This window comes from Grammomys surdaster, unplaced genomic scaffold (genome assembly GCF_004785775.1).
Source record: "Grammomys surdaster isolate TR1022 unplaced genomic scaffold, NIH_TR_1.0 67, whole genome shotgun sequence".
In the NCBI taxonomy this organism is placed as follows: domain Eukaryota; kingdom Metazoa; phylum Chordata; class Mammalia; order Rodentia; family Muridae; genus Grammomys; species Grammomys surdaster.
In genome coordinates this window covers 12,999,355-13,020,175 of record NW_021604569.1, presented here as the reverse complement: position 1 = coordinate 13,020,175, position 20,821 = coordinate 12,999,355, and the positions used below count along the sequence as shown (strand labels likewise).

Below are 20,821 nucleotides of genomic sequence, written 5' to 3'. Positions count from 1 at the left end.
AAATGCTACCATGAAAAAGACCACTTGACAAGTTGCCTTAAAAATTGTCTAAGGCAACACGTGTTTAACATGTATAAACCCTCAAGTATGCTTACATACATGTATGTTTACATTATATATATTATGTAAACATACACAGATATACTGATAAATATACATTTGTAGCCACACATTTTTAGCCTCTGAGGAACTATTTGAAACATGTAGTTTTATGGTATCCTCAAGTTTAGGGATAGCCAAAGATTTGTTGCATTTTCATTTCCAAGGATGACGCTTCATTCATGATCCAAATACTGGAAACACTTCAAAATCAGACTATCAGTTATAATCACAATGATTAAAAAAAAAAAGAAGGATCAGAAAGGGGAAAAATTGGGTTACTTCCTATAGCTTGAATATATCCCCAGAAAACATGTTAGAAGCTTAGTCCCCAGTATAATAGAACTTCACTTCCAGACTTTAATCATGATTTTCAGGAAGTTGTTTCAAGTATCACACAAACGTCTGCATTACCTGTCTATAATTTAAGTGCAATGTGGACAAAATTACTATCCTACCTCAAAAGTAATGGTTTCACTATCTTTTCCATCCTTTACCCACTGCTTCTACCACAGCAAACCATCTGTCAGAAAATTATATCTATGATTTTAATGTGTCGTTCTAAAGTTCCAGGGATATTTAATCTCCAGTCCATTGGATTGTGAGATTAGGTATTCAGGTGATCTGTCACACAGGGTCCTCCCTGTCAGTGGGATTATAGTCATTCTCGGAGCCTCGTCACACAGCTTCTTGACCTTAAGCCATAGGAAGCATCCTAGGCCATTCTTTAAAGCACTGAGACCATGTTCTTGGCATGCTCTGAACCTGCTGGCACTGCTACACATGGATTTCATGGCCCTCAGGATGTGAAAAAGTAATCCTATCCCTACAAATTACTCAGCTTCGGGTATTTTGTTATAACAAACAGTGTAAGGCAGAAAAGCATCTGAAGTTACAATTTAAAGCAATTATCTTAATTTTTTCCTTCAAACCAAAACCTCAAGGGAATACAAAAAAAATCTAGTACCATCTTTTACTAAAATTTGATAAATGTCTGTTATGGAAAAAGTGTTTATTTTGAAATTATTTTAATTTAGAAATAAAAAACCTCATAGGAAGATGGAAAGAAACAAAAAACACAAAGCATCCAGGCAACGTTTTACTTCATGAGCTTGTCACCCCCTGATTGGTTCACTCGTCCCATGATGAGAAAGGACTCAGCCACCCCTGAAAGAGAAAGAAAGACTGTCACTTTTAAGCATATCATTTGAAATGCAACATGCTGTGATTTTATAAAATCAAACTCATTTTCAAGAGAACATCTAACTTTATCCCAAGACAGTATAAAAGAATAACACTAAATTAAAATCTGAAGTTAAAAGGCCCTTAATGATGGGTGGCTTCTTGGGCAGGTTAGTTTAACACTCATCATGCACCTTTAAGAAATGTCATTTTGAAACAGTCTGACATGGCTTTCTAAACATAACAAAATAGATTAATTACACATGAAGTTTTCGATTTTACATGACTTGCAAGTAACAAACCAGTTTAAAGAAGAGAAAAAGATGACACCACTCTCCTCAGCCAGGAGACCATCAGAAAGACCCACAAACCTGGTTTAAGCACAATGAAAACAAAACATCTCCACAGAAGACCGCCTACATTTAAAAGCATAGTACTATATGGCTCTTGGAATTACAGCACCGTGTACATTAGTTTTGACAATTGTAAAACAAAACCAAAAAGAAAAAAATCACCCCCAAAAAAATCATGAGGAAAAAAAATGGGATTTTAAGTCAGTCTAGTGAGATGTTTGTGGATCTATTTCTCTTTCCATCCTCTCTGATTTACATTATTCCAAGCACCTAAAAAAATGTCTTACAGTTCTACGGTTACTGTGCTGTGACATGGAAAACATGTTTTCTGTAGCCCCACAACCAACAAAATCCTGTTTTATTTGGCTTCAACTTTGGAAAAAAAAATTAGTATTAAATGGTAGATAAACTGTAAAACAACAAAAATAGGGTTTTAACTACAGGAAACCTTTTCCAAGTAGCTAGCATCAAACATGTTTCCCATGTTGCTCTAGCACCGTGATCCATGCAGGTTATTCAGTCTCTCTGTAGCTCAGTTTCTACCTGAGGATTAAATGAGTTGATTCACATTCAACATTAACAGGATAAGGTCTGAGCAAAGGCAGGCTAGTATCATCATCTACATCTGTATTAGAGAGGATAAAGAATTCAAGTCATTTAGTTCATTCAACCAATATTTATCTAGTGTTCTAAACACCAAGATAAGTACCAATCACTCTCAATCTCTCTCTTTCTCTATCTCTCTCTTTCTGTGTGTGCATGTGTGTGTGTGTGTACGTGTATCAAGATCAGAACCTCACCAGATAGGGAACGCACTACATGAATTTGCATTTCAGTTTTTAAAGCAATGAAAAATACATTTGTATTATCTCTAAATTAGTCTTGGGCACTGTTATAGTAGCCCGAAGACTACAGCAGAACACCTGATATACAGTATTTACTAGTTGGTTTTCTTATAAAACAGAATAGTCAGTGTCAAAAAGAAAAAAAAATCATTATTTTATATTATTAGAATTTGACTGCCTGTAGTGAAAAATGTTTATTTTGAAGTAAGTATAGTTTAGAAATAAAACATTTTGGGGATTGGGTAGCAAAAACAGAAAAACACAAAGTATACAGGAAGATAAGTAACAGGCCTGCCTCCAAAGTCACAATCTTAAGGTGGCAGACACACACATCAAGGTAAAACCCAAGTACACTGAAGTCTGTGAAGAAAGATAAAAAAATATCCGCTAAGTAAGTGAATGCTTGGGTGAAAAATACTACGTCCCCCCCCCCCAAAACAAAAAAAAAGAAAGAACGAAAAAGAAAAGGAAAGAAGGAAAAAAAAAACAGAAAAGAAACCCCAGACTTTTTGTTGTTCTGGAGGGCAAAGTTAAGGATAGCATCACAGAAAACAAACTCTGTCATTGGAAACCTTTATAAAAATGCTGCTGCCTGGCTGAGGTTGTGCTTTGAGACAGGAGAAGACCAAACGCCAACTTGAAGAGCTACTGCACTTCTTTCCCACTGGGAAGGCAACTGGTCAGATTCAGGTTTCTCCTTCAGAAATCTCTCCAAGCCTCTACAATTCCAAAGCTGGCACTTCTCATTAGTAACCCAATGAGGGTTCTCAAAAGACAGAAAAGACGTCATGACCGGTTCATCAGCTTTCCTGTCCTTCAGTTTGTTTTTATGGATGGTCTCCTGCTGACCTTGCACTTGCAGCAATCTTCCTACTCCTGACTCTCTATCCAAAAGCCAGAGAATCTTAGGCACATACCAAGCATGCCCATATTAACTCTACAACCCTTTATTATTCAGAAATATCACTGTGTGTTACTTTTGTTTAAACACATCTATAATAATATGGATTTAGCCACATGCTATGAAAAGAACAACTCTACCAGTATTAAATTATCTAATACTCAAGAGACTACTAATTAAGGAATTTTCTAAGTAGATTTGAACTTTACCACCCATAAAGTCAGTATTATTAGTTCAAAATGGGAGAGGAGACTGACACATGACTACAAAATCACACACTACAGAAGAAACTAGAGAGCTGGCTCAGTTGTTAGGAGCATCCTCTTGCCGAGGTCAGGGGTTCAGCTCCCAGCATCCACTCTAGGGAGCTCACTTCTAAAGTCGTTAATCTATAACATAATCCAAGTAGGAACCACTGTCCTCTAACACAACGGTTAATTAAATTACCCAAGGCTTTGTTGGTTACTAAACAACAACAAAAAAAGATGTAGTCAATCTGCTTTGTCAGATTTCTACCAAAATAGTGATATTCAGATGAATCATGGGTTCTTTGCACCTTACAAGGATCAACAAGATACAAGGACAGGACGTGTTATGAATCTGGTCTGTCACTGAGTAGTTGACGGTGATATACTGTGGTTTTAACTTATTTTAAGAATAAAAAGCTTACATGGTTGCTATAAAGATGGTATTAGATACAGAAGCCTTTTAAAGGTATTAATAAATATACAACAGCAGTGCAACCTCACTAAAATATCTTGGGTCATGTCTGTACATTAATAAAATGGTCTCATTTGCAGTCACTTGAATGCTATGTCTATTTTATAAAGTGATTTACACAATAATGTTATTAATAAAGATATAGAATGCTATAAGTCTATTTTATAGTGATTTACACAATGTTACGAATAAAGCTATGGAATGTGAGATAGTCTATTTTATAAGGTGACTTACACAATAATGTTGTTAATAGGGATATGGATCAGTTTCACAAAGAAGCCAATGAAGCCCATGATAGCAAATCCTATCGCTGTGGCCATGGCGATCTTCTGGAATTCTGAATTTAAAACACAAAGTCTGTAATTAGCTATTGTCAGTCACAGAAAGTATGAAGAAGAGCTATCAGTAATATTAATAAAAATACCAGCATACAGATTAGTAGACACATCATTTTAAAATCAAAGAAAGTTGGAGTTCTAACAATATGTTGATTTACAGGCTTTTAAATCCCATACTTTGTTGATACGTAAAGGGAACAGAAATGAAAATGCTATGCTCCTGAGCTCATCAATAAACACCAAAAGTATTTATTATTCTCAGTGACAAAAATACAAAAAGCAAAAGAAACAAAGGATTGAGGTCAACCTAAGTAGTGTTTTGTAGTAGAACACTTTTTAAACTGTAACACTGATTATAAAAGTAAAACTATAGCTTTTGGGAATATTATAGGCAATTAATTGTCCTTAATACCACAGTGAAGTAAAAGGAAAGGACTGAAAATTCACATTACGGGGAGCAGTTTTACAAAGAGATTTTAACTCAGGTGTACTTCAGTCCGCTTCTCGGTCCTAAGGACACATTCTCTGACCACCTCACCTAGCTCTCCTGGTATGCACTATCTCCTCATTATCTTCCTTTACACCTCCACCAAGGCAGGTTATCAAAATGTGTACTGTAATGATTGGATGGCCTTCCCTGACAGACGCCCCCAGCTTCATGAGAATAAGAACCAGTATCTATTATTTTATTTACATATTAAATGTGTGCTAGTTAGTTTTATATCAACTTGACACAAGCTAGGAATTTGAGAGAAGAGAGACCATTGAGAAATGCCTCTCTAAGATCCAGCTATAGACAGGCAGGCCTGTAGGGCATTTTCTCAATTAGTGATTGATGACGGGGGGATCCAGGCCATTGTTAGATGGGGCACACTCCAGGACTAGTGGCCCTGGGTTCTGTAAGAAAGCAGGCTGAATAAGCCATGAGGGATAGCAAAGAAGCAGCAATCAGCTCCTGCCTGTTGGTTCCTGTCCCGCTTCAGTTCCTCCCTTGGCTTCCTTAGTGGACTATGATTCAAGATACATAACCCAAATAAATCCTTTCCTCCCCAGATAACCTTTGGTCATGGCGTCTCATTGTAGCGATACTAACCCTAAGACAATATGTTACTCTATTATAATCAACTGCCTTAAATTCTAACTCAATCAATTCATAAATTAAAGTAGGCAAATTCTAGCACACCTATTAAGCTATGACATAAGAAAGTAAAGTAACTTTCTAGATTGTAATAACCATTCCATTAATTTCATGTTAAAGTTTTTATAGACTAGATGGCTGAGCAGGGAAGTTGCCAAAGTTTTCTACACACTGGTAATATGGAAGACACTAAGCTATAACTTAAAGATGATGTGTCTGATAAGGCCTGAATAATCTCATATCATAAAGCAAAACTTTAAACAGTCTTGCTAAGAAGGACGTAAAGAAAGACAGGCTGTGGTAGTGACATCTATACTCCTTCTAACCGTGTGCTAAGCAGGCACTCGATCACTGAGCTGACGTCCACCCCCGCAAAGACTAATCAGAAGACGCTAAACGAAACATGCCAAGATTTAGTGTTTCTCTCATTCTCATGGTCAAGACAGCATTACCTTTTCTGTCGGGCTTGGTGCATCTTTTAACCAGCCGAATCGAGTCCTTTACAAACTGCCGACTTGGCTCGACAAACTGCATTACCTGATCCATGTTTGTCTGTTTAAAAAATAAAAACGAAAACAACATACTCAGTAGTATTCACTCACATCCTAGGGCTTGCTGAGTTATACACAGGGGTAAGTAGCACAGTCCTGAATTCAATTCATAAAGGAAAGCATATGGCTACAAACAAGCAAGCACAGATCTTACCAGTGCTGTTATCCTCACTGGCAAACGATCATACACTGATTAAAGGAGTCTCTCATGACAAGATTAAGCAACAATAGACCCCTTTCCTATCAACTACATTCACCTAACTATTCCTGCTAAGAAACCAAAAAATGTTTAGGCTTAGTAACTACTTTCTAAAGTTCAAACTACTGAAAAACTTAGAATGTACTACAACAAGTTCCAACTATGGTGTAGCAAGAGCCTAAAATGGAGGTAAAGGTGAATGCATTTCAATCAAGTTGCTAGAAGTCATGTTCATATAATGTACTTAAGTAAAAGTACATTTCTTGGGATGGACAGTCAGGTGTTATGTTCCAAACAATAAAAATTATCAAGATTCAGAATCTGCAAAGCCTCCAGCTAAATGTTTAGGTTAGAACATTTTGAGGTTCCTTTGAAACTCTATTAATTAACAAGAATGCTTTTCAATTATACAACAACTCTGAGAGCCACTGGTAATGGAGCCACAGTATTTGTACTTCACTTCCAGGCCTTAGAAGTCAGATGATTCCACTCCCTAGCTAGAAAAGGTAAGCCCTGCTAGGCCCCAGTTTTCTTATCTAAGTTGTGAGCAGTGGACAAACAGCTGAAACACTTAAGGTACACACTAAGAAATCTATCCACAGCCTGATACAAAAGGCAGAGGGATGCCTGTTTTCTCGGTGCTTCACTTAGCTGTTCTTCAAATCCAATAGCCCTAACAACCACACTAGAGCAACCACTGCACTCGATGTTAAAGGACAGCACTTGTCCACTAAAACTTCTAGACGCAGAGTCTTGAGCATATTCAGCGAGAAGGCTGAACCCTAAATCCGGACGCTAAGCTCTGAGTTCCTGAACCCTCCTCTAGGGAGGTCTTGACTGGATAATTCCATCTGAGGCCACGTAGGTAGAACCTGTGCCTGGATTTGGTCCTGTTCATGGATGAATGGCTCTCAGTCCACCTGTCCATCAGTGACCGGGCTCAGCGCACTTATCCACAGTTCGGTAACTTCTTGGTCTCAGCTCCTGGCCTCCAGGCTTGTCAAAGACACCCTCGTGACCCGAGCCCGCTCAGCCCGTGGCCCCTTCGCCGCCCCCTTCCCCGCCCCCTTCCCCGGGGGTTCCTTCGCTCCCCATGCCCCTAGACCCGCTTAGTCCCCTTAGTTCCCGGCCCCAGTCGTCCCGCCAGACGCCCGCACCTCCAGTTTCTTCTCGTCCCCTGGTCCCTCCGTGTCCCTACCCTCCCATCGCGCGGCCCCTCCGTGCCCTGGACCTTAGACCAGCTCCCCGCTACCCATCGCCCACGAGAAAATCCTTACTTACGGGATGGCGGTTTGAGAGGGTAGAGACACGTAGCTTAGGAGAAAAATTGAGCCCAACGGAACCGGAAGCCGGCTAGCCACAGCCCGCCCATTCCTCCTTTCAATTGGCTCTTCAGACAGAGACGTCACTACGCCGGCTCAGTGCTACGTGTGTTTCTCCCGGCTTCCGGAGCAGGGCCGGACCAGGGCGACTCTGGTCTGTCCAGCCGAACCGGCGCGCCCCAGACCTTGGTTCCCGATATCCACCTCCCGGTCTCGGGCGCAGCCTCTCCAGCAGCCTCAGCGTAAATCCACGAAATGGTCGCTAGTTAACGAGTGTCTGCGTTACATCTCTTGAGTCTCCCCGCTGCCTATGAAAATAATGTCACTGATCAAAAAATGAAACAAGCACCATAGTATAAACGACCTAATAATAGTCTCCATGCCTGAAAAATGACTTTCTGCTGTCTATCAGCAGAAAGAAAACTATCGCGGGAATTAAGACCGTCTACCTAGCAGTGTCTCGTCCCCTGTGAGGAATTAGATGTACTGAGGGTACTAACAGTCTCCGAGTGCAATACATTTGGCATTTCTGAGTTAATATTTGTTCCTCGGATAATCTTGACTGGCTCCTTCATTAGGCTAAGAACCAACCTTAGGGCTTTGAAGAGTTTTTGCTTCATTTCATGTGCGACATCAGTCAAGTACTGGGAAACAGACTACAATACTTCGCTTTCATATGGAGCACAAACTGTAATTCTACCATTAGTATTTGAAGGACCTATAAAAACTTTATTCCATTCACTAAAAGAGACACAGCAGGTTTGTCGAGTACCATGAAGCATCACTTTGAAACATTAGGTCTTTGCTATTAGAAGGAGTTGTTCTTTTATATCCAAAATAAGCAATTAGAGTTTCTCTTTTTAACTCATAGCTTGCAACCACATATTGGGACATGACAACTGTCATCCTGGCATAACTTGGCCTTTGGATATAAGAGGGGTTAATGTCGCTACTGTAGTATAACATTCTTATATTTTTTCATGCTTGTTTCAGTATAAATACACATCTATAATCCTAGCACTTGAGAATAGATGTGTAGATGTTCCAGGTCACCCTTAGCTACATAGAGAGTTGAAGGACAGCCTGGGTTATATGAAACTATCTCAAAACAAAAAGGTATTAAATATTCAAGCCCAGGATTAAATACTGCAAAGTGATAAAGCAGGAGAGTGATTCATATATTAATCACTCTCCTGTGATAAATAAAAACACAGAAAAGAAACACAGAATTAATCCATAAGAATTCAGGAGAAGCAGAACCAAGTAAAACAAATATTATTTTTAAAACCACTAAAACAGGACAGCTAAATATAGGAGACAAACTTCTAGCATACTGTAAAGAATTATCCAAATTAGGTTGCCCTCCCTCCTAGGAACCCAGATTACCCTGACACTTCTTCCCTGCTAAGCCAGCCATCCTGTCCTTTTCCAGAGACTGAGTGTTCTCTGAGGGCTCCAGTTGTGAATGCTGCCACTACCTGTGTAGTCCTTCCTAGGATCCTGTGTCCCCATTGCTTTGTATCTGTGTGACAATTCCCTGTGTAAACCCTGGTTGGTTCTCATGAGGTTTTCAGCCCAGTGAATACCATGTGGCTCTCTCTCGGTTTCTTTTAGGCAGTTCTGGTAGTATTCTTCTGCCCAGGTTTCAATGATCCACACACTTATTCTGAGTTTAACAGGTGGTTTCAGGCTGAGAAGCCAGTGATACAAGACTTTTGAAATGATATCTTGTTTCTGGTCTGTGGGTTGCCTACTACCTCTTACTTGGTGGAGAGGTTTTCCTGTATCTATTTCTCATTTCTCCCCATATTTATGTGATTGTTGTTACTGCTTACATGCTTGCTTAGTTGTGGTGTTAGGGGTTGAACCCAGAGCTATGTGCATGCTAGATAATTAGTCTAACATTGAGCTACAACCTATCCTAAGTCACATTTTAGAAATTACTCCTACCTAACATCATATACTTTGACAACATTGTATTTTTTCTCTTCCAGTAACCAGTTTACTAGCTTCAGTGAGATCAACTTTACTAAATTCCACATGAGAAATTGTACTAAACTTGCCACACTCCGCAGTTTTCACTGTTTTCACAAGTGACAGAATTTTATTCTTTTTATGAATGAATATTATTATATTGCAATTTCATATCATATTTTACATCCATTCTTCTGTTGGTAAATACTTTGGTTGACTCCATATCTTTGCTGCCATAAGAACGGCTGTATAAGCATGAAAGTACAGACATTTCTTTGGAATTCTGTCGAGTATATACCCAGCAATAGGACAAAAACAAAACAAAATGAAAGGAAAAATAGACAGCATCAACAAGACAGTTTCAACAAGGATCCAAGGTTAAAGGAGCTCACTACAACTGCTTGTAGGAACAGAAATGATACAGTCATTTTGGAGGACAAACTGGAAATTTCTTAACAAAGATACCCATAGTCCTTGTCTTAGCTAAGGTTTCTATTGCTGTGCTTACACCATGCCTGAAAACAATGGGAGAGAAGGGGTCTATTTCATCTTCCACTTCCAAGTAATAGCCCATCTCTGGGAGAAGTCAAGGCAGGAACTCAAGCAGGGCAACAATACCAAGACAGGAAATGAAGCAGAAGCCATGGAGGAATGCTGCTTACAAGCTTGATCCACATGGCTTGTTCAACATCTTATGTACCCTAGGCCCTTCATAGGGGTGGCAACACTCACAATCAGCTGGGCTCTCCCCATCAATCATTATTTAAGAAAATGTCCCACGGGCTTACCAATAGGCCAATTACATGGGCTGTTTAGGACTAGTCTCAACTGTGGGTCCCTCTTCCCAGATATATCTAGGTTTGTGTAAAGCTGGCAAAAACCAACCAGGACAGTTCTCCATATGATCCTCCAATAATGGAAAACTCTATGCTCACACAGAAAACTATAGCTATTTCAGTAGCATTTTTTTTCTTAATTGCCATGACATATAGAAAAACAATATACTTCAATAGCTGTGTGATTAAATAAGCTGGGCACATCAAGATATGAGTGATCCACATGAGAAGCCATGAAGTTAAGGTCAGATTACTAATTAAGGAAGCCAATCTCTTAAGACTATGTATCCTTTGATTCCAACCATACAATGCTCTGCAAAAGGAAAACTATGAAGGACAGAAAAGGATCAACAACTGGTCAGGAGTCGCCTGGCATATTGAAAGTAGAGAATGAGAGAGCACGGGAGACTTCCAGTGCAGTTGGAACTTCTGGATGTCATTCCAGTGCTGGCATCTGTTGTATTTGTTAGAGCCTGTAGAATTACACAGAGAATGAACCCTAATAGGCACTGTGAGTTTTAATTTAATGTGTCAATATTAGTTAATAAATTTTTGTAAAAAAGATATAGACGGAAAATCCATGTAGCTATAGACACATTATTGGAGGTGAATTCCTAATTTATAACTATGTAAGAAAAGTGCTGGACTAGTGAATTAGTTTTCATGCATACCAGGGAAGAAATCCTAGAGAATACACAAACTGAGAGTCAACAAAGATAAGGAAGGCCTTTCCAACTCAGCTTGAAATCAGCATTACAAATACTTTAACCTAATCCCCAGTCTTCCAGAGAAGTCTAGATTCAACCATCCCTAGCCTGCTAATGGATAGTAAACATAATATATCATGACCAAGAAGGATTTCTTCAAATGATGAAAGTGTGTAATTTGTATACAATTCCATTCATTCACTTGGCACAGAGTGAAGCATAGAAATTATATGGCCCATAAGTCATACACACTTAAAGTATGTACTGTTTAGCTAGTGGGTAGTGACACATACCCAGCACTCAGGAGGCAGAGGCAGGTGGATCTCTGTGAATTTGAGGCCAGCCTGGTCTACAAAGAGAGTTCAAGGACAGCCAGGGCTTCCTGGAGAAACTCTGTCTAAAAAAATTCAACCAACTAAATAAACAAGCAAACAAACAAGCAAATAAAATATTTAGACATATATAGGAAATATGTGCAAATTCTCAAAATAGACATTATATAGGTCAATAAAACTAAAGAGACCACTTTTAAAGATGAATATTAGTAAAATGCTAAATTGGCTTACCATTGGCATAATCAGTCCAACTCATTAACAGAAAAAAAAAAAAACAGGGTTAGGAAGGTTTTTAACTTCTTCAGAAGAAGCAAAAATGCATCAGACAAAATGTAACCCACACTTGTAACAAATGTTTTCATCAAAGTAGATGTGAAAGAAATATCACTCCAACAAATGAAGAACATTTTAAAGATGCATGGTGTCATATCTGATAGCAAAAGACTGTATTTCATTTTCTGAAGCCTAGGATCCAGGCTTTACACATTTCACTTTCATTCTGGCTCTCCTAGAAACCATTGGCATAAAAGGGACAGAAAATACTACACTGAAAGATAGGCCACTTAGGTAGACACAGAGTGTGGACTGTATAATTCTTCCAAAATGAACTAAGTCAAAGTTGACAGACAGTAAAAGAAAACATTCTACCAGAGGCAGGGACTGAGACTACTGTTATCTGTTAACAGGCCCAAGGGTGAGTTTGCAAAGTTAAGGAACCATCTGAAGTCTTTGTTGTTGTTGTTGTTGTTGTTGTTGTTATTTTATTTACTTACATTTCAAATGTTATTCCTCCTTCCAGGTTTCCCCTCTGCAAACCCCCTCTCCCATTCTCCCTTCCCCTGTTTCTATGAGGGTACTCTCTTACCCACCCACCCACTCCTGCCTCAGTCCCCTAGCATTCCCCTATATTGGGGCATGAGCCTCCACAGGACCAATGACCTCCCCTGCCATTGATTCCAGATAAGGTCATCCTCTGCTACATATTAAGCTTACATATTATACATACATTGGTCCCTCCATGTGTACTCTTTGGTTGGTGGTTTAGTCCTTAGGAGCTCTGGGGGATCTGGTTGGCTGATATTGTTGTTCTTCCTATGGAGTTGCAAAGTCCTTCAGCTCCTTTATTCCTTCCCCTAACTCCTTCACTGACGTCCCCATGCTCAGTTCAATGTTTGGCTGCAAGCATCTGCCTCTGTATCTTTCAGGCTCTGACAGAGCCTCTCAGGAAACATCTATATCAAGCTCCTGTCATCAAACACTTCTTGGCATCAGCAATAGTGTCTGGGTTTGGTGGCTGCATATGGGATGGATTCCCAGGTGTAGCAGTCTCTGGATGGCCTTTCCTTCAATCTGCTCCACTCTTTGTCCCTGTGTTTTCTTTAGACAGGAGCAATTCTGGGTTAATATTTTTGAGATGGGTGGTTGGCCCCATCCCTCAACCAGGGGCCATGCCTAATCTCTGATATAGACTTTACAGGTTCTCTCTCCCCTTAGTTGGATATTTCGGCTAATGTCATCCCCACTGGGTCCTGGGAGCCTCTTGCTTTCCTGGCATCTGGGACTTTCTGGTTGCTACCCCACCCCCCACCCCCCAGTTCCCTATCCAATTTTCTGTACAGAACACCAATGGCCCAGGCTCTAAGGTCAACTATCGACAAATGAGATCTCATAAAATTGAAAAGCTTCTGTAATACAAAGGACACTTTCATCAGGACAAAACAGCAGCCTACAAATTGGAAAAGAGCTTTTCAAATCCTACATCTGATAGAGGGCTAATTGTCATCTAGTCTGACAAATGATCTTGACAACCAGGGGAGCAAATTGACAGCATATACACTGTCTGAAAAAAGGTTAAAGGGGCCCTTGACTTCTTTTAGAGCTAGGTAAGTGGTATATAGTTCTTTATAATGGGGGGAGTGGTGGGGAAGCTCTTTGAATTGGAGGATAGGGGGGTTCATCCTCAGGGAAGTGGTATATTACTGCTGCAGCTCCCCTCTTCCCCCATCAGTAAATATTGAGAGGGCTCCTGCTATGGTCTCTCTTGAGAATAGTTTGGGGGGTAGCCACCGCAACAGAGGGAGGGCAGAGGACCATTTTTCATCAGGATAATGGTTGTCAATTAGTCCTGGGAATCTTATTAAGCTGATAGCAAAGTGGGAATGATTTTTTATTAGCCACTGAACATCAGAGAGGGAGAAGGGGGTGACAAAAATGTCAGGTTCTTTTCCTAGGGTTTGTAGGGCTCTATCCTTGCCATTTTTAATCATGTTGGCAAGTGCATCTACTTCATTTAAAATTTGGGGTGCACCACCCATTGGGGTATGGAGCCATTCCAGCACCCCCTGAGGTTTGTAAACGGCTTCTAAAAGCATAGGGTAGGAGTTAAAGATAAGGAGATGTACAGGTATGCTTAGGTCATACCTAGCAAGAGCCATACCTTTTAGGGCTGAATTGACAGAATTTAGGGCTTGGACTGCTTCTGGAGACAGTGTTCTTGGGGAGGTGAGACTTTTATTTCCTTTCAGGAGGTTAAAGAGGGGTTGAAGGGTGCTTGTGGGAAGGTGGAGCCAGGGTTGAAGCCAATTGAGATTGCCCAAAAAGCTCTGGAGGGAGGCAAGAGTTAATTTTTGAAGGAAGGAAAGGGTGGGTTTGAGAGGGCGTATTGAAGTAAGGGAGATCTCTGTTCCTAAAAATGCAAAGGGAAGAATAAGTTGGATTTTGTGAGGGGCTATTTTGAATCCTAGGGCAGATAGTGAAGGTATTAGCTGGTCCTTAAGTTGGGAGGGGGAGGTAGAAGCATCTCCACATACCAAGACATGTAAAGACAGATGTTGAGTCCTTTGTCTAAATAGGGTTTTAATGCAGTGGCTACAGCCTCCTGACAAATGGTAGGACTGTTAACCATTCCCTGGGGAAGAACAGTCCATTCATATCGTGAGGCTGGGCCAGAGTTGTTAATGGGGGACACTGAGAATGCAAAGCGTTCACAGTCCTGGGGGTGGAGAGGGATGGAAAAAAAGCAGTCTTCTATGTCTATTGCTAATAGGGGAACATTGGCAGGAATAGCTGAGATGTGGGGTAACCCTCTTTGCAGGGAGCCCCAGATTCTCATGGTTTTGTTAATTGCCCTCAAATCTTGCAATAGTCTCCACCCCGCTGAGCTCTTTTTTATAGCAAACACAGGGGTGTTCCATGGACTGCGGGAGGGGTGGATGTGTTGTAGAGACAGCTGCTCCTCTATGAGTTCTCTGAGGGTTCTAAGTTTCTCCCCTGATAGAGGCCACTCTGGGACTCAGATGGCTTCATCAGAGAACCAATCAAGGCAAGGAGTATTAAATCTAACAGTGGCCTCTAGAATTGGGAGTGGTTTGGAGGAGGGTTTCTTGGGTCTCCTTAGGTACTATTTTCTTCATAAGTAATATCCTCTATCTTAATGTGGTGTCTTTCTGATTGGGTGGTAAGAACCACATCTAAGGCCTATAAGATATCTCTCCCTAAAAAATTGGTGGCTACTTGAGCCACCAGGAGGCATATGAGACCTGTAGCCCCATCTGGGTCCTCCCACCTATAGGTCTGTTTGGTGATACATGAGTGAGAGGTATCCCCTATGCCTTGGAGGAAATGCCAACAAACCATCTGCTCCTCTGCCCCTCTGTCCCCCACCCAAAGGCAAGGCTACATTAAAATACCAAAGGAGATTTCACCTGCCTCTCCTCTTACTCCACCAACTCCTATCCAACCAAAGAGAGCCCATAGCAGGAGCCCCCTCAATATTTACTGATGGGGGGAAGAGGGGAGCTGCAGCAGTAATATACTACTTCTCTGAGGATGAACCCCCTTCCTACAATTCAAAGAGCTTCTCCACCCCCCACCGAATATAAAGAACTATATACCATTTACCTAGCTCTAAAAGAAGTCAAGGGCCCCTTTAACCTTTTTTCAGACAGTGTATATGCTGTCAATTTGCTCCCCTGGTTGTCAAGATCATTTGTCAAACTAGACGACATTCATCTGACTGAAGACTCCAGAGACAATGCTGAGACCCAGAGACACACACCAAACTCCAGAGACACACACCAAGATCCAGAGACACACACTAAATCCTACAGAAGACAGATCCAGACCTTCCAGCTACAGATGAACTCTTTTGCCAAAGTCATATAGCTAAAGTTACATGTTAGTTAGAAAACATAATGCCTATCCAGATTAATCAGATGTTATTATCCTCAAACTGTACCATCTGTATTTAATTAATTCAATGATTCCTTGCCTTCCCAACCCCACCATAAATTCCCTTTACTCTGTGGCTTAATTGTGCTACCCCCTCTGGCCTACATAGTGTTTTCTTTTGACTTCCTCATCCAAAATTTTCACTACAGATGACACAGAGATGCCCCTCATTTTATGAAAGAAAAGAGAGTGGGATGTCGGGCCGTGAATGGGGTCTTGGTTTTTGGTAGAGCACTGTCTGGAAGTAGCCTGGAGATCCTGCAAGGCACGGGCATCTATTCCTCCATCCTCCCAGAATCCAGGCTCCTAACATTCGGTCTAAAATCTCCATGTGACCTACACTGTTCAGTCATGTAGTCCATTATAGCCCCTCCCAAAGAGCACAGGTAGAGGGCATGACTACAGGCCTCAGGCCCGAGAGGGATTTACATACTAATGAGATACCTGAAGGCCAGAGGGCAGAGCCAATAAAGTATTCTTCCCCAGATCCTTTCCCCTACTCCCTCCCTATTTAACTTGGGCCTGCCCTGAGTTTTAGGGGTGTACATCCAGATCCATCTACCATCCACCATTAAAATAAATCTCTTAAACCCATGGACTCCACGTGCTGTGGGAATCACAACAGCCCAGCAAGATTCAAGAACCCACCCCCATGCCCATGCATGAGCTGATCATTTCTCTGCAGTTAATATCCAATATATACAAAGAACTCAAGAAGTTAGACTCCAGAGAATCAAATAAACCTATTTTAAAATGGAGTACAAAGCTAAACAAAGAATTCTCAACTGAGGAATCTTGAATGCCCAAGAAGCACCTAAAGAAATGTTCAACGTCCTTAGTCATCAAGGAAATGCAAATCAAAACGACCCTGAGATTCCACCTCATATAACTCAGAATGACTGAGATCAAAAACTCAGGTGACAGAAGATGCTTGCAAGGATGTGGAGAAAGAAGAACACTCCTCCATTGTTGGTGGGATTGTAAGCTGATACAACTACTCTGGAAAACAGTCTAGCAGTTCCTCAAAAAATTGGACATAGTACTACCTGAAGACCCAGCTATACCACACTTGTGCATATACACAAAAGATGCTCCAACATATAACAAGGACATCTTCACAGCAGCCATGTTTATAGTAGCCAGAAGTTGGAAACAACCCAGATGTCCCTCAACAGAAGAATGGATATAGAAAACGTGATATATTTAAACAATGGAATACTACTATGCTATTAAAAACAATGACTTCATGAAATTCTAAGGTAAATGGATGGAACTAGAAATATTATCTTGAGTGAGGTAACCAAGTAACAAAAGAACACACATGGTATGTGTCACTGATAGTTGGATATTAGACAAAAAGCTCAGAATACCCGCAATAAAACTCACAGACCATACAAAGCATAAGAAGGAAGACCAAAGTATGGATGCTTCAGTCCTACTTAAAAGGGGAAACAAAATAATCATGGGAAGTAGAGGGAGAGACTTGGGATGGAGAGAGGAGAGGGGAGGGAAAACGGGGGCAGGACCAGGTGTGGGAGGAGACAGGGGAGACATACAGAGGATCAGGAAATTGAACAGCATTCGAAGTTTTATGTTCTGGTTGTGAGACAAAAACACTCTTGGGCCTCCTTGAACATATACATTTTAGGAGTGTGCCTTTCATTATAACTAGTGATTGGCTTATTATGAAATGCATAACATTGTAGTTATGATTATTATATGTCTTAGTGAGGTTAGTATTTCTGTAGTCCTGGCTGTCCTGGAACTCACTCTGTAGACCAGGCTAGTCTCGAACTCTTGAACTCAGAAATCCGCCTGCCTCTGCCTCCCAAGTGCTGGGATTAAAGGTGTGCGCCACTGCCGCCCGGCTCACACCACCTTTCATAGGTGGAAGAAGTTAGAACAGGAACTCAAGCAGGGCAGGAGAAGCTCCTGGAGTCAGGAACTAGTGCAGAGGCCATGGAAGAGCGCTGCTTAACTGTTCCCAATGGCTTACACAGGCCTTCTTATAAAACCTATGACCACCAGTCCACAATAAGCTGGGCCTATCCCCATCAGTGACTAATTAAGAATATGTCCTACAGGCAGAGCCATTTTCTCAACTGAGGTTTCTTCCTCTCTAAAACTCTAGCATGTGTCAAGATAACATAAAACTAGCCAGCACATCATACTATAGTAGAGTTGTTTACAATAGCCTATTGATTGGCGTAGACAGTGTACATGTATGAAAATGTCATAAACTCATACATAAACAAGGAAGTGGAAGGCATAAAATTATATACGTGTACTTGCATTATTTAGTTTGAGTCTTGAAACAAAAATAAAAATCTGCATTAGGGAACAATTATTAAACATTAAAAGAACCATGATGAGACATACTTTTATATGAAATATCTGGAAAAGACACAAGATGGCGATATTACACCAAGAAAATATACACAAACGCTGTAGTTGTATCCAACCCCTCCTGGTGACTGAAGGTGAATCCCTGGACTGATTCCCCTCCATGTTCTTATCCAAGTGACTTTGGAAGCCATTTCTAGTATTGTAATTGCTATCTCCAATCAATAACTATCTTTTAAACATCTCAAGAGCATATGAAGAACTTTCTCTTCTCAGCTATCACTAATACAGTTTAAAAGTGCAGTAGTTTGCGATCAGTACAATATTTACTACTATGGATACTCGTGACTACTGGACATTGTAAACTCAATAAGTCCGCTGTGAAATATCACCATAATTTTTAAAGAGTGCTTGAATTCCTCTAGAATCCCTGCTTTTATGTTTCAGATAGTCATACACAGAGGGCAGTGCAGGAAGATGAATCTCCTTACACACTAGTGTGGGAAAGATGAAGGAACTGACTTTAAGTCTGTGCACTCTCTACCAATTTGCTCATCTATGAAAGGACACATAGCCAGGTTGTTAGGGAGCACCAAGAAGCATTCATTCACTCAACTCTGCAGAGGAAAAGAAAATAGATCCATTTCCCAGACTATTTGATTCAGAGTCATTTTCTTTAAAACATTACTTCTCATCAATGGCAAAGATGTTTCTATCTCAGTTAACTTAACTGGAGATAACGATGGTCTCTGACTCCACATTTAGGCTACTATAGGATGACATCAGAAGAGACAACAAACAAACAAGCCAAGAGGAGAGGTGCTTCCTCTGTCTCCAGGGCATTCCCTGGTGTATGCCATGTAGAGGGCCAGAACACATACCCTAAATACCACTGTAAGGACTTAAAGAAGTCATTAGCAGAGTCCAGTAAAGTCATACTGATGGATGGTGGCAAGAGAAAAATCCAGAAAAGGACCTCTGGAATATGGATTTTAAATCCAATTTCCATGATCCCTGTACTGACAGATGCTCAGAAGCCAAGGCCAGATGATGGAACTGATGGTACATTTTACTGTTTGAGTCTCTTGGCTGTGGGAGAGGGATATGTGGTTTGCAATTATGGCACTCCAGGATACAGAATCAGCCTACTCTGAATATTGTGCATAATTCTTTGAGGTTGTTCCCAAGCGGCTCTGAGCTCTAGTTTGTTCTTCTAAAAAATGAAGGAAGCCACATCTTTCTCACTGGATTGTTTGTAAGATTAGCAGATGCTCTGTGCAAGTGTTGGCACTCAAGGCTTCATTATGTGATTAGTTTGTGCCCCTTCTCTTTTTTGTGGTTACCTGCAATCCTGTGACTAATGCTCTGCTTCTGAGATAAATTCCAGTGGCAAACCGCCAAGTGAGCTCAGGGCTCTGATCCTGAATGTTTATAAAGGAATGTGAGTATGCTCCTCACAAGCTTTGCTCATGTTTTCTGTCCTTTCTGAATCTGATTGAAGACTAAATTCTGCCGGTTACTTTTGGCAACAGTAGTTTGCTAAGCCTTCCCAAGGGAAGCCTCCATATATCTGTACCTTGTGATAAACTGGAAACTAAGAACTTCCCAAGGATATCTCAGAATCACTTGCTTTTCTTAAACACTGGCCTCTAGGGCTTGCCATTTACATGATTCCGTGAATCTTCATGTCACAGCACCTCACCTATTTCAGCAGTCATCATGTGGTTGTATACCACCAGTCATTAAAATATCTATACTCCCTCAGCTAATGTGGATTTTGATCATCCATGCTAGGCCCATGCTTCCAAATGTTTATGCCACAGGAAGATTGGTGAACTTTTAAGAGATGGGGCCTAGAAGAAGGAAGTATGCTCACTTACTTGAAAGGAATTGTGGGACCCTGTTCTCTTCCTTTGTCTCTGGTTGAATCCTGGCCATGACATGATCCACTTTTCTCCATAAACATACTTGTTGAATTATGGACTGACTTATCTCAGGCCTGAAGACAACTTATCATAGACGAAAAGTGTGAGAAACAAAACCAAACCAACTTTTTCCTTATAAGCTGATTCTCTCACATATTTCTTACAGTGAAAGGAAAGCAAATGTACTCTGTCCAGCATCATCTATAATTCTTCTTGTTTCCTTCCCCTTATCATCCAGCTGGTGGTCATCTGGAACTCCTAGCCAGTCAGCTCATGTACCTTCTCCCTGGCTTCAGCACTGCACTCCTGTGTGGTTTCTCTCTGTTCATGTACCACTCTACCATGCTCTTCTCTTCCAGGTCCAAGCATATGGACTTTAAATATGCTGACAAATCTGGAGTCCTTCACTCTAGCTTCTCCCACAGCTTCTTATTGCAGCTAACTTAAAAATCTATGCTCCCTGTGGACACCCTGACTGCTTCTCTACAGTCCCCTCATTCCTTTTCAGTCACTGTGGTCCCACCATATTTTCTGTCTCTTTAATACAACACATCTTCACACCCAAAACTCCATACATCTTTCTTTAACTGTCCATTTGTCTTTTCTCATTCCTGATTTAGTTTATTCCTGTTTCTTAAACAGAGTTCTCTCTGGGTGCCCTCAATAAAATCATCCTGACTGACCCCTGCCTTCTTTAAACTACCATATGGTTTTGTTAAGCGTTTAACCATTATAGAAATTATATTTATTTGTTTCAGCACAAAAGAATTGACATAAAATAAAATATATTGTTCAAAGGCACTCAGAGAAGAGTATATTTTGT

General features: G+C 40.7%; 1 pseudogene; it reads right to left on the bottom strand.

Moving 5' to 3' along the window:
- Positions 1 to 1,081: 1,081 nt before the first annotated feature.
- On the bottom strand, positions 1,082 to 7,698 carry LOC114629953 (annotated as a pseudogene).
- Positions 7,699 to 20,821: the final 13,123 nt, after the last annotated feature.